This window comes from Mustela nivalis (genome assembly GCF_964662115.1).
Source record: "Mustela nivalis genome assembly, chromosome: 6".
Lineage (NCBI taxonomy): Eukaryota > Metazoa > Chordata > Mammalia > Carnivora > Mustelidae > Mustela > Mustela nivalis.
Window position 1 is genome coordinate 49,701,907 of NC_139025.1, and position 15,526 is coordinate 49,717,432.

Here is a 15,526-nt window from a genome sequence, read left to right on the forward strand (position 1 = left end):
AGTGCCCTAAAACATCATCAGCTGAACAGTGATTTAGACTAGACAATCCTCCACCATATAAAGTCATTAAAATACAATAATGAAAATGTCTACAAAGTCAAAATAAAGATATTATTCCTTAATGGACTCATAATAGGCCTCATAGTCCCAGGGAAAAAGGTAATTAAATTCCAAAAATTTTAGCACCGGTGAGTGGTTTCATTACTTGCCAGACTTTCTGCTTACTTAGCAAGTTATATTCTCTGCTTTGATCTGGGCTAAGTAGGAAAGAATTTTGAGATGCCCATGTTGTTGTTCCAGGTGTGGCATGAAGCAAATGGGTTCCCACAAAAAGCCTCCTCCCAGAAACCAAGATAAATGCACAACGTGAAGCAACATCTTCCCATGGGGGCTGTGTGGGTTTGTGTGCATATGTCACATTTAATCTTTCTTCCTAGACCTGGTCAGTTGGAATATCAGGGAGCCATAAAGTACAAATTTTTTGAAACTTTGAAACAGCTAAAAAACAAAGGTGAAAATAAAAATAAAGAGGTAAAAGAAGAAGAAAAAAAGCTGGCCTTTGGAGGGACATACAGTTTAAAGCAAGCCCTAGAGGAAAAAATCATCAGACAAAGCATCATCTGCATACATATTCCCACTTAAGTATTGATTTTCCTTTTTAGAGAAATCTGTTCTGTCTTATAACCCTTGCAGAATTGTTGCCACTTGAGTATGATTGTTATTTTTCTGTTTGTATGAGTACATTAAAAAATAGACAATTGGGAGCTAAGAGTTTCCGGAAAGATCAGAATTGTACATGGTAAAACAATAAATAAGAACCCAAAGACACAAAGGATACAGGTTTTGAAAAGCTCAGAAAGATTGAAAAAGTTATCTGTTCATCTGATCTATTCCCAATGCAGATAAAATTGAAAATTAGATCTTGCAAGTACGTCAGTAAAATGTATCCCCCTACTTAAAAGGCTTCCCTCTAGACAATAAAATGATCTGAGGGCAAATGCTGAGATGCAGTTTTCAAGCCATTAATTCAAGTTCTAGAAAAGTTCTCCAATATAAAAGCATAGATGAATAAATTCAATGATAAATAAACTACAGATTTTCCCTCTAGAATTTAGCAATGAGCAATACACTTTTAACAGATGCTATTGTCAGGATCCACGAGCAGTATGTTGTAATAGGCACACAGATGAAGAACAACCCAAAGGAATGTTCTTTCACTGGCAAATAATGACAGTAGTAAGATTATTATAATTATAAGCAGTTCAAATAGGTATCCAGTGTCTGAGAAGTAATGGGATCCTTGCCTCTTCCAGGGGCATTGCTAACTCATAGTCCTCTCTGTGAGAATTCAGAAACAAAACACAGAAACTTTCCTTCCTTAGTGCAGGGGTAGTCCAGGACATTTTTGTACCCCCTACCATTTGGTTCCTGCTCCTGATGAAATGTTTCCATTGCTGACTTCAGGTGGGAGATTTCACTTATCTGACAAAGGTTTTGTATCTAATCCATAGATGACTATAGGAGAAAAGTATGTACCTATAAGTGATTTCCTTTTATTCACAGTCTACTGCTAATGCTATTTGAGAAAACTCCAAATACATTTCTAAGGTAAATGGACAAACTAAAAATTTATTATTTTTGAATTAACAATGAAAAGTGAAATATAATGTTTAGTTAATGAATAGGGCCAGAATACACTTCAGTAGTTGAACAATAATTTTTTTGTTGTTCTGATACACATGTGATGAAAGACTTACAAATGAACTACAAACCTACAAGAGTTGTTTAGTTCAGAAAAGTAAAAGTGACAGGAACTCATCATTTTAAACATGTTTCTAGGCTATCTTTAGTAAGTTACCTTCTCCACACATGAAGGTTTTATTTATACACTTATTTAGTCATGAAATGAGAGCAAGAAAACAGAAATTCTGTTTGCCAGTGTATTTAAAACCCAGTCAAAGCACAGAATCCTAAATAGGTACATAAAGGTTAAATAATATAAACTTTTATTTTAACCTAAAATCTAATGTGTATTTATCATATATAATAATTACATTATATATGATATATATTATATATATATATTTCTTTCTCTATATATGTAATAGAATAAAACAAGACAAACTATATAAGTATAGGAAATATGTTTGCTCTGCCATGGGCAGAATCATTTTAGAATTTAACCAGTATTTACAATCAGTTTTAATAAATCTTAGTCACTCGTGAGTGTAATTATCTGCTATGGACTGAATGTGTTTGTATCCCAAAATTCTTATGTTGAAATCCTAACCCCCAATATAATTTAATTGTATTAGGAGGTGGGGCATTTGGGAGGTAATTAGGTTACAAGGTAGAACCTCCATGAATGGGATTGGTGTCTGTGTAAGGGGGTAATGTGACTAATGTGAGTACACACACATTCTCTTTGGTGGCAAGGTGTACAATGATAACGTGGTTGTCTGCAAATGAGACAGATTGCACTCACCAGATTTCAGATCTGCCAGAGCCTTGATCTTGGACTTCCCAGCCTATAAAACTGTGAGAAACAAATTTCTGTTAAGTTACCCAGTCTGTGGTTACTTGTTATAGCATCCTGAACTAAGACACTTAGTCTTAAGTTTTTCTTTTTTTCCAAAAGACCCAATAGCCTTTATAAATATTTTTCTACAAAGGTTTTCAAGTAATAATGCATATTTAAATTTCATCACTAACTTCACAATACAGTCATCATAATCTACATAAGAAATACACAGATGAGTCTTTTTAACTGTTTCATTCAGGTAGTGGAATAAAAGTGGCTGTGAATACAAAACAAATAGACAGTAATCAAAATGACAATGACAACAGGTGGCGTATTCCAGCTACCTAGCTCCAATGCCAGATTCTTCTATGCAATATGTGAAGATTAACTAGGGATATAATTTATTTCCCACACACTATCTTTCCCCCATCTTACTTTCTCCTCCAAGGTCAATGTTACTTTGTTGCAGAAGTACTTAGACCAGCATTCATAGAAAAATCTAAAAATGAGGATATATCTTACCACTTATGCTAGGTAAGGCAGGTTCAATTCATGCAAAGTGTAGGGTTCCTGCTACCTTTTTAATGTTCTTATTGCTCTGTTTTGTTTTCCCCTCTGAAGAGTTATTGAATATGTCATTGGAAATAGTGCCAACCTATGGATTCAGTTTGAAAACTACCTTTGTTCTAACCATACTTCTTTACCCGTTTTATATCACTAAAAAAATGTTTATCTTTCTTACCTGACTTTGTATGATGAACCTTGAGCAGAGATCTCATGATTTGGGAGAGGGTATTTTATTTAATATTTTTTTAAAGGAAGTTGACAGGAAAGAAAAGAAGATGGTTAAATACAGTATAAATGTGACACATCAAACATACACGTTGAAATCAACAGTAAAATACAGAGTTTGCTGGCACTTGTAATTTCTTACTGCAAAGGACTTTTATCCACATGCCAATATTGTAAATTTACCTCAATCTCATAATTATATGCTTAGAATACTACATTATGTATTTTGATGAAGGAGTACTTTGAATCTAATTGCACTCTAAAATTTTATAATTTATTCTATATGTAGGCCTGTCAATTGCATCTATGTATAGATAATCATAGCCATAAATTGACTCTTCTGTGCTTTTCATATTTGACAGAGGTTTTAATGAAAGGCAAAAACCAAGTATATAATTACTTGCTCTGTTCATGCCCCATTAAATGAATATGGTTCTAAATTTTCTATTGGGTGATACTAGCAAGAAGGTAGATTCTTTCCACCCAAACTTTCTCCACTTAAAAAAAAAAAAAAGAAAGAAAGAAAGAAGGAAAGAAGAGAATACCTTAAGGCACTCAGGATTTAACTATCTGAACAACTAGAGTCTGTTGAAAAGATTTTTTTTTTCTTCTAAGAAGTAAGGAAAAAATGTTTTAATTTTTAAAATTCTAAATATATTTTTTTCCTCTTGACTTTAAAATTCCATCAAGTTTTCTTTCTTTCTTTATAGGGATATTTTAGGAAACTATAATGGCTTCTCAAATCTCTAAGAGGCCCTTTTTTTCCAATGAGGTCTGGAAGAAAAAAGGCAGAAATAATTATTTTGAAAGTTTAATATTTGGTTAATAACAAACAACCATTAAGGAAATAGGCCCATTGCAATGACTTTTCTTCCTCCATCTTTTGGAAAATACATTGTAAAAATCATGTTTAGCTCATTCTACAAGCAGTATTTTCTAAGGGAGAAATCTCAAAATCCCATGGAGCTCTGATGGAAATGGAATGAGCTGGGGAGCACTCTTTGCCTGTTCTCATTCACGTCTGACAGATGTTTGACTTTGCAGATCATTAAAAATCCATTTCATGAGTTGGAATAAAACAAAAGTTTTAGGTGTGCCCCCGTGGTTCAGTGGGTTAAAGCCTCTGCCTTTGGCTCAGGTCATGATCCTGGGGTCCTGGGATCATCTAGAGCAGGCGTCTGGCTCTCTGCTCAGCGAGGAGCCTGCTTCCCTTCCTCTCTCTGCCTGCCTCTGTGCCTATTTGTGATCTGTCTGTCAAATAAATGAATAAAATCTTAAAAAAAAAAAACAGTTTTAAGAAGAACACTTCTACATATGTGCTAATAAAAACTATTTTATCTTTTTAAAAAAATTGGAAAAATTAGATATTTCCCAAGAGAACTACATATATAAGGACATGATACATAAATGTAGTTTTAACGTATACTCAATGGAATTATCTGAGAAACAGTAGGAGTGCATTTAGGAAAATTAACCAATAATATTTTTTATTTACTTTCCAACTTAAATTCTAATGGCAAATCAGTATTTGGCCACTTTTAATTATATACTTCAATAAGTACATGTGTCTCCCTCCGTCCCTCTCTCCTTCCCTCCCCACCAATACCTCTGCTTCCCTCCTCAGGATTAGGGCTGGGTTTGGCCTTCGCAAAGATTTCTTGGATTTGACGCCAAAAGCAAAAACAAACAAGTAGGGCTATACCAAACTAGAAAGGTTCCATTCAGCCAAAGAAACCATCAACAGTGTGAAATGGCCGTCTCCATAAGGGAGAAAATATCTGCAAACCATATATTTGATAAGGAGTTAATATACAAAATATATAAAGAGCTACAACTCAATAGAAACATATCAATTAAAAAGGGCAGAAGATCTGAACATTTTTTCCAAAGAACACATACAAATGACCAGTAGTTCCATGGAATGTGTTCAACATCACTAATCATCAGGAAAATACAAAGCAAAACCATAATAAGAACTTACCTTATAGATTGGCTATTATCAAAAAGACAAGAAATAACAAGTATTGGTAAAGATAGAGAGAAAAGCAAAACTATGTGCATTGCTGGAGGGATGGTAAATTGATGTAGCCACTTCAGAAAATAGCCTGGAGAATCCTCAAAAAAATAGGACAATCATATGAAAAAGTTAAATTACCATATTGAAAAGACCTCTGAACCTCTATATTCACTGAGCATTATTTATGTATATGTATACAATGGAAGATTATCCTGCCATTTGAAATAGCATGGATAGACGTGGGGGCATTATGCTACATCAAATACACCAGACAGAGTAAGACAGATACTGTATGATCTCACATATATATGGACTCTAAAAAGAAAAGAAAAGAAAACTGAGTTCATAGATACAGAAAATGGACTTGGTGGTTACCACAAGTGGGGCTGGGTGAAATGGGTGAAGGTGCTCAAAAGGTATACAATTCCACTAATAAGTCCTGGAGATGTAGTGTACAGTATAGCAACCATAGTAAACAATATTGTGTTTGCATATTTGGAGTACTAGAAGAGTAGATCCTAAAAGTTCTGATTACAAGGAGATAAAACAAACTTGTAACTATGCCTGGTGATGAATGTCATACATTTAAAACTAAGGCAATGTTAAATGTCAATTCTATGTAATTTTAAAAATGCTATATACAGAAGACATTGCTGCAAAGCACAAAGACTTCAGGCTTTAGAACCAGGTGGAACTGAATTTAAAGTCAGTTTTCCATCAGTAACATGGTGGTTCTAATATTTACTCTAGTGGATATTTCTTTCTGCTCAGATTCTTCTAAGCACTTATTCTAGCTGTGGGACTTCACATTATGTGTGTCAACTTTCTAGAGAGACAGAAAGGTCACTTACCCAGCTTTTCTTGCAGGTGAAATTCAGGCATGTGACTTGGGCTTCTCCAACAATATAGACCTATGTGCAACTTAGATTTTGAAAAGAATGAGTTGAAGAAAGAGATTTCCTGAAGGATTGCAGTGGTGAGGATGGCAGGAAATGCTTTGTTTCCAGGGACAGGCCTGGCAGAGGTCCAGGAGCTAGGGATTGGCAGGGTGAACCACAGCCCTCTACCCTCCAGGCCCTCCTGGTGGTATAATTTGAATTACAGCCAAAAACTAAATCTTTGGTCTTTCAGAGATTCTGTGAGCTGATATGGTTTAATGAATCCTTCTGCTTAAACAAGTTAGAATGGATTCTCTTGCTTACACAGAGACAGCTACTTTACAGCTATACTATGAATTAGAAAATGTGAAATGTGCTTAAGGCAATTCCCGTTACATACAATAGCGTTACAACATTGTGGTATGCTCCATCACTTAAGCTTTCTACAATCGAAGGTTCTCTCCAAAAATTTTATTCCAGTTTTTAGAAACTTTCTGTAGGTTATGTATAAAAATTAGCATAGTTTCAGTAATGTAGAAGGCTATTATAATGTGTATCAATGAATTAAATATACAGAGAAATGTCTTTATAAAGTTGGACTGACCACCAAAATGTCTATAACTTATAAAAGCTTTTTGAAATTATTCAGAGACTGCATATTCTATTCTTATTTTTCTTGTCAGAGACTGTATTTTATATTTTGCAGAGGGAATTCTATAAGACATCTCATAACTGCAGAATGAATGCACAGAGAGATCTGGATGTGATATTGAGATATTGTCTTTACCATATAAGTTTAAGCAGAAGGAAAAATAGAATTAATAAGGAAAGAAATGTTTTCAGACTCAAAGCTTATATTTGTCAGTCAAGAAGGGAGGGATGAATGGAAGGCAGAGAATTATTTTAAACAAATCTGGCTATCTTCAATATCGGAGAGGTTAATTGAAGAAAGTGACAGATAAGATGGATGGGCAAAGGGAAGTATAAAAATACTCCACAACCCCTCCCCACAAGATCTGTTCATTCAGTTCCTTAGCGAATAAATTCATTTGTTCATTGCAGAAGTTTTTATTGGGCTCCTTCTATGGGCCACCCACTATTTAAACATTACTGTATAGCTATGAACAAAGCACCTTTCACGTGATCCATAGAGAAACATAACCTATTCTTCCTGAATGTCCTCAGGAGAGTTAATACATGCTCAGATGAAGGAAAGTGAAACAAAATAACCAAGGGTATGGGGGGAGAGAGTATTTGTGTATTTCCTGTTGTTGTTGTTATTATTATTATTATATTATGTTAGTCACCATACAGTACTTCACTAGTTCCTGATATAGTGCTCCATGATTCATTATTTGCCCACCTGGTATTTTGTTTGTTTCTGCGGTATCACAAAGACTGCTCCTGAGTAGACAGGGCTTTGAAAGAAAGGCTAAAAACCAAATGGCAAATAATTCCACTAGTCTTGTATCTAAATCACTCAAAATGTTATCCCAATCCCACTTTATACTAACATAATGCCCTTCCTCTGTAGTCTAACATAGGAGAAAAGATAACTAGGGAAAAAAAAGTGACTTCCACAATACTATATTTCCTTCAGAAGAAATCTCACACTTCTGCACCTTTTGAAAAAATCAGTGTCACAGGAAAGGGAAAAAGAATGGAGTTTATACAATGCACCCAATATTTTCAGTACCTGTGAGACAAGTCTACTTAACTTGGTTGTGTAGAGATAATTTGTGCTTCAGAAGACTGCCTGGCATTTACTATGAGTCAGTACATGTTTTCTCAACATAAGCACAGTAACTTTTAGTTTCAGCAGCCTATCATACTTTTATCGTTCTAACTGAACATCTCCCAGGATATTCGCTAAGAAACCACATTTTTGTATTATATATACACACACTTGAATCAGCATCAACATCACTAGATTCTTGAAAAGTGACTTGATTGAAAACCCTTCTACAATTTGTGCGCCAAAAGAAGACAGAAAATGAGACTATACAAAATCTAAATGTCACTGAATATATATATTTTTTAAAAACCCAAAACTAAGCAGATAACATCTGCTTACAAAACTAACTGAATATATGGACATGAAAAGCAGGATAATCCTGCTTTGGGAGGTTAACTGTAATAGGCACAGATTAAGAGGCAGGCTCCCTAACCCACAAGAATTCCCAGAGTGATGATTCACACTTCTCCATCCCTGTAAAAAGCAGATTTTCTTTTCTGTCAGCTCTCCACCAAGATGGGAAGGGGTATGCTACATGATGCTTCCTCCCTGGGACCAAGCAGCCACCTTCATTAGGCCATTAGGCCAGTAGGCCAGTAGGCCAGTAATAGACATCACATCCCTGGCCTCAGTGACTGCTCCAGGACACTTACCAATTTTTCTTGATGCTAAGCAATTACTATTAAAGGTATTCCTTTCCAGGCCTTTCTCCCAGAGATTCAGATGCAATGAGTCTGAGTGGAGCTCAGCAACTGGCATTTTAACAAGTCTCCTGATGAGGAAATTTTGAAACACCTTGCTCTTAAGTGGTGTTTCTCAAACTTTGCCCTGGAGAAATTTAAAACTCCAAATGTCCAGGCCCTCCTACATGTGATTGGATCACAGTCTCTGGCAGCAGGAAACAAGCATCCGTGTTTTTTAAGAAGTCTGAGTATCAGCCTCATTTGAGAGCTCATTAGAAGTGTAGAATCTCAGACACCACCCCATATTTTCCTAATCTTTGTAATTAGAATTTTTGTTTTATCAAAATTCCCAGGTGATTTTTTAAAAATGATTTTTTTTTAAATTTATTTATTTGACAGAGAAAGATCACAAGTAGGCAGAGAGGCATACAGAGAGAGAGAGGGAAGCAGCCTCCCTGCGGAGCAGAGAGCCCTACGTGGGGCTCAATCCCAGGACCCTGGGATAATGACCCGAGCTGAAGGCAGAGGCCCTAACCCACTGAGCCACCCAGGTGCCCCATCCCAGGTGATTTTTATGCACATTAGAGTTTTAAAGCCCAGCTGGGGTGGAATTCTGATGAAAATCAGGTAAGGAGTTTTCTAAATTGAGTTGGGAAAGAACTTCCCCATTGGTGGGGAAGGTAGAAAGACAGGAGGCCAGCAGCTGTTGCTTCTATCATTCCCATGATTTGATCATGTGAATCACTGAGTTAAGTATCTTTTTTTCTTTTTTCCAGACAGAAAGTTCTAAATCAGTAAGCTCCTTCTAAAACCACTTTTATTCAATTCAAAAACAGTTTCAGAGTAAATTGCAGAGGTTCCTTCTATTTACAGAATGTGTTATTTTGTTTGTAAAATTCCTTTTGTATTTGAAATTTAATTCACTTCCTTGGGGTTGCATTCTTCTTTGAATTCCTATCCTTGCAAAAGGCTCATGTAAAGGTGTGGCCATTTCATGTATTATCAAGGTACCAAAGAAAAATGTTTTCCTGAACCTGTTGTAATATGTATTCATTGAGAAATTACTTCTCTTTCAACAATCCCATATACCAGCTCAAGGGAGGTGAGAATAATAATTAGTAGGACATTCTTTTGTCTGTGCATAAATAGGTTTGTGAATATATGGACAGATTGAATATTTTTAAATTTGGGGGAAATTAGAAGCCTTAAAACGAATCCTTGGAATGGTGACTTAATAACATTGGTATGCTATTTTGAAATGATTTCATTCAAGTAGAAAAGTTATAGGGAAGAGAGCGGTGGTGCAACTTTCTTTTGGGTGGCTTCTGTGTGCCAAATGTATGTTAAGATGTAGAAGTTATGACAAAGCAGTCAGCAACCACATGGCCTCTGGGTCAACAACCACAATTTTGCCCATAGACTGGACTAAAGATGGGAAAACATCTACCAAAGTGAGATCTGATGGAAAAATAAGATAGTAAAGCAGAGTAACTTCCACGTGTATTCCCCATTCTAAATTTCCTGAAATTTTCTAAAATTAGCCTCTCAGTTCTTGAGGCAGCAACATAAATATAGACTAGTGGCCTGTCTCAACAATTTTCGTAAAGCCTCAGACAATCTTTTTTTTTTTTTTTTTTCAGTATGTGTCCCAACCCCACTCCCCAAACCTACCAATGTGGACTTACTAGATTCACAATAATCATTTGTAGAAAAATTTAATGTTCTTCCCTTAGGAAGAACTCACAAGGGAAGAACTTACAGTCTTGGATCATTTAAACATTTTTTTATACTCTGTGTCTAAAGGACCCAGGACTTGTGTGAAATAAGATAGGTCATATCAGGTCACTACATAAGGTCCTTTAAGGTAATTTTCTACAGAGACACAGAGAGAGGGTTTGGTTTGTTTTCCTTGGAGACAGAAAAAGACAGCCTTCATAAAAGTGGTTCTGCTTATATATGAAACCACAAGAGCCAATGCTCAACCTGGCAAACAATAACATCCTATTGTGCCTTGTTTTGATTTATTCCTTTCTTTCCTTTATCTTGCAGATTACTGCTTAAAGTACCCTTATAAAAATACGACAGTTGCTTACTTTATATCAGTAAAATACCTATCATAACAAATTCTAGTCTCTGATTTCACCATCTTTTATATAATTGACTCTTCTAAATAATTACAGGTATGCTTTCTATGTTAATAATCACTTTTAATTTAAATTTTCAGGACTCCTATTTTTAAGTTAAAATTTATCAACGTGTTACCATACTTTGAAAGTATATGGGAAATAGTGTTAGCAAGATGGTGGGGTAGGAAGTGCTGAACCACTCCCCACCCTTGCAAAACACACTGATTCAACAACAATTAGTGGGCAAATTCCCTTTGAAAGCAATTAGGAAACTGAAAGGTTCTTAGACCCTGGGAGTATGCAAAACTAGACTCACCAAAGCTTGCAGGAGACTTGGCCATGATGACATATAATCAGGAAGAGAGTCTTTAGCTTCCAGCTTTACTTAATGGGAGGGAGAGACTGGATCACATGCCTAGTGCCCCAACATTTCTGAGGAGGTATTTAAGAGGCTTGGCTTCTGAGTTGCCATTCTTGGAGTTCTGACAGGACTGGCACAGTCTACCTGTGCAGGGGAAAGGAGAGACAATAGTTTCGGCAGGGACATTCCATTGATCTTGCTTCCTGGTTTGACATACAGTGAGTGGACAATGTAAAAGTTGCCTACTTTTCTCTGGGAAGGGAAGGAGTTTGTAGAGGCTTCTAGAATCGCATGCTGGACTGATTGGTAAGGGTCTTCTCTTTTATGAGACCTATCCAGGAAGGCACTGGGTGGCTGAACAGAATAAAAAAAAAAAATTACCCAACTCTACCATCTACAAGAACACTAGACTTAAAAATACAACAGGCTGAAAGTGAAGAGATGGAAAAATAAAATATTCCCTACAAACGGTAGGGAATAGAGCAGAAGCAGCTATACTTACACTAGACAAAACAGACTTTACAGCAAAACTGTCACCAGAGACAAGTAAGACATTATATAATGATAAGAGAGTCAACTTACCAGGAAGATATAACAATTATAAATCTATATGCACCCAATATTAGAGCACCTGAATATATAAGGCAAACATTGACAAAAAAGAAGAAATAGACAGTGATGAAATAATGACACTTCTTACCCTCCTTCAATAATGGAAAGAACATCCAAAGAGATTGTAAATAAGGAAACAGAGGACTTGAATAATAGTGTAGACCAAATTGACTTACTAGACAAATACAGAACATTTCACTTAGTCACAACAGAATACATTCTACTCAAGCACACACAGATCTTTTTCTAGGATAGATCATGAGTTAGGCCATAAAAAAGTTTAAAAATTTTGAGAAAATTGAAATGATATATTTATTTTTTCTGACTATGGTGGAATGAGACTAGAAATCAAAGCAGAAATAAAAATGAAAAATATACAAATATGTGGAAATTGACCAATACATTCTTAAAAATGACTGTTAGGTGAAAGAGAAAACCAAAAAGTTCTTTGAACACAAGAAAACAAAAAGAAAACATACCAAAACTTATGGTATACAGCAAATATGGTACTAAGAAGAAAGTTCATAATGATAAACACCTACACTAAAAAAAGATCTTGAATTAACAACATAACATTATGCTTCAAGAAACTAGAAAAACAAACTAAACTCAAAATTAGCAGAAGGAAGAAAATAAAGATTAGAGCAAAAATAAAAAGAAACCTCCCTCCGAAAGGAAAAAAAAATTCTTTTGAAAAGAAACAAAAGCAACTGACCCTTAGAAAGACTAAGTAATAAAGGACTAAAATCAGAAGTGAAAAAAAAAAGACATTATAAATCATGCTTTAGAAACAAAAGGGTCATAAGAGACTGCTATGAACAATTATATGCCAAAAAAACTGAATAACCTAAATGAAATGAATAAATTCCTAGAAATACAAAACCTATGAAGTTTAAATTGGGAAGAAACAGAGTCTGAACAGGCCTATAACTAACACAGAGATTAAATAAGTGATGAAAAACAACCAAACAAAGAAAATCCCAGGACCAGATGGCTTCATGGTGAATTTTACCAAACATTTAAAAAAAAAAAATTAATGTCAATCCTTCTCAACTTTTCCAAAAATCAAAAAAGAGGGATACACTTAAACTCATTTTATGAGGCCAGCATTATTCTGGTACCCAAGCCAGGAAAGGATGCAGTAAGAAAACTAGCTGGAACACAGAAAAGGAATAAAATAAAATAAATGGCAAAAATAAAAATAAAAAAAATGAAAACTAGAAGTCAATATCTCCAATGAATTCTCAAAAAAAAAAAAAGTACAAACCAAACTTAGCAGCACATTATCATGTGTCATTAGCAAACGGGATTTGTATTTGCTGTTCAAGGATGGTTTGACACAAATAAATCAACTGATAAATCACGATAGTATGAAAGGAAAATAATCTTGATCATCTCAATAGACATGGAAGAAACATTTGCCAAAATTCAACACTCACTCATGATGAAAACTCTTACATTGGGTATAGAAAGAATATACCTCAACATAATTAAGGACACACAGTGGTGAAAAGTTGAAAGCTTTTCCCTAAAGCCAGGAATAAGACAAAGGTGACGACTACCTTCACCATTTCTATTCATCATAGTACTGGGTGTCCTAGCTAGAGCAATCAAGCAAACAAGAGAAAAAGAAAATCAGAATTGGAAAGAAAGAAAGAAAGAAAGAAGTACAATTTTCTGTATTTGCAAATGACATGATTTTATAAATAAAAGATTCTAAAAATTTCACCAAATATTTAGATCTAATCAACAAATTCAGTGAAGTTGCATGATACAAAATTAACATACATAATCAGCAGTGTTTTCATACACCAACAACAAATTATCTGAAAAAGAGAAAATGATAACATTTACAGTAGCATGAAAACAATAAGTACTTAAAAATAAACTTAACCAAAGAGGTGAAAGATCTCTACTCTGAAAATTCTGAGATATTAATGGAAGAAATCGAATAGTATTCCATGTCGTGAACTGGACAAATTAATATTGTTAAAATGTCAATACTACCAAAGCCATCTTAGATTCAATGCAATCCCTATCAATACTCCAATGCATTTTTTATAGAAATAGAAAAAAAACAAATCCTAAATGTATATGGAACCACAAAAGACCTTGAATAGCCAAAATAATTCTGAGAGAAGAAAGCAGGAGTCATCACACTTCTTGATTTTTAAGTTATACTACAAAGCTATTATAATCAAAATAGAACTGAGAGCCCATAGATAAACCCAAGCATATATACACTAATATCTGACAAGGCAGCCAGGAATATGGAGAAAGGACAGTCTCTTTAATAAATGGTCCTGGGAAAATTGGATATTTGCATGTAAAAGAATAAAACCGGGTCCTATCTTACAACATTCACAAAAATTAACTAAAACTGAACAATGACTTGAATATAAAACCTGAAACCATGAATCTTCTAAAAGAAAACATAGGAATAGTGTTGACATAGGCATTGGCAATGATTTTTTTTGGATATGACATCTAAAGCACAAGAAACAGAAAAAATAAACAAGTGGGACTATACCAAACTAAAAAGCTTTTGCAGAGCAAAATAAATAATCAACAAAGTAGAAATACAACCTATGGATTAAAAAAAGAAATGTATGGATGAGAATCATACAATAATGTCAATAGATGCAGAAAAAGCATTTGGCAAAGTGCAATATCCATTCATAATAAAAACTCTCAAAGAACTAGGTTTAGAGGGAATATACCTCCACATAATAAAAGGCATGTATGAAAAAAAACTCAGCTCCTCGGGGAAAGATTGAAAACTTTTCCTGTAAGATCAGGAACAGGATAAAAAGTGTCCACTCTCACTACTTTTATTCAAAATATTGTTGTCTGTCCTGCCTTCAGCAATAAGATAAGAAATGAAAGGCATTCAAACTAGTAAGAAGTAAAACTTTCATTGTTGCAGTTGACATGATACTATACATGGAAAACCCTCAAGATTTCACCCAAAAAATACTAGAAATAATAAATGAATTCAGCAAAGTCACAGGATACAAAACAAACATATAGAAATCTGTTGCATTTCTGTATACTCACAAATGATCCAGAAATTCCACTACTGGGTTTTTACCCAAAGAAATGAAATCACTAATTTGAAAACTTACAGGTTTATTGCATGAAGTCAAGCTACAGAAGCAGCCTAAGTGTCCATCCATAGATGAATCAATAAAGATATAGTGTATATCTATCTATCTATATACACATACATATAGACAGACAATGGAATATTATTCAACATTAAAAAGAACATGACTTTGCATTTGAAACACCATGGGTGGACCTAGAGTATAATGCCAGGTGAAATGAGTCAGATAAAATAAGAAATATCATATGATTTCACTCATATGTGGAAATTAAGAAAATAAATGAATAAACAAAGGAAAAAGAGACAAGCAAAAAACCAGACTTTTAAATATAGAGAACAAACTGGTAGTTTCTGAAGGGGAAGTGGAGGGAATGGGTGAAATAAAGGAGATTAAGGGGCGCCTGGGTGGCTCAGTGAGTGGGTTAAGCCTCTGCCTTCGGCTCAGGTCATGATCCTGGGTCCTGGGATTGAGTTCTGCATCAGGCTCTCTGCTCAGCAGGGAGTCTGCTTCCTCTTCTCCTCTCTCTCTGCCTGCCTCTCTGCCTACTTGTGATCTCTGTCAAATAAATAAATAGAATATTTTTTAAAAAAAGGAGATTAAGAGTACAGTTATGGTGATGAACATTGAGTCATGGAGAGAATTGTTGAATCATATTGTACACCAGATACTAACATTTTTATGTTAATTATACCTT

At 34.8% G+C, this 15,526-nt stretch overlaps 1 long non-coding RNA gene across 1 annotated transcript in view; it reads left to right on the forward strand.

Annotated features, from left to right (window-relative positions):
* The window catches only part of LOC309867013, a 182,074-nt gene extending 180,125 nt beyond the window's left edge, over nucleotides 1–1,949 (forward strand). The window contains exon 5 of the long non-coding RNA XR_014312924.1: nucleotides 301–1,949. This is a non-coding gene — a long non-coding RNA (uncharacterized lncRNA). The remainder of the gene's footprint in view (nucleotides 1–300) is intronic.
* Nucleotides 1,950–15,526: the final 13,577 nt, after the last annotated feature.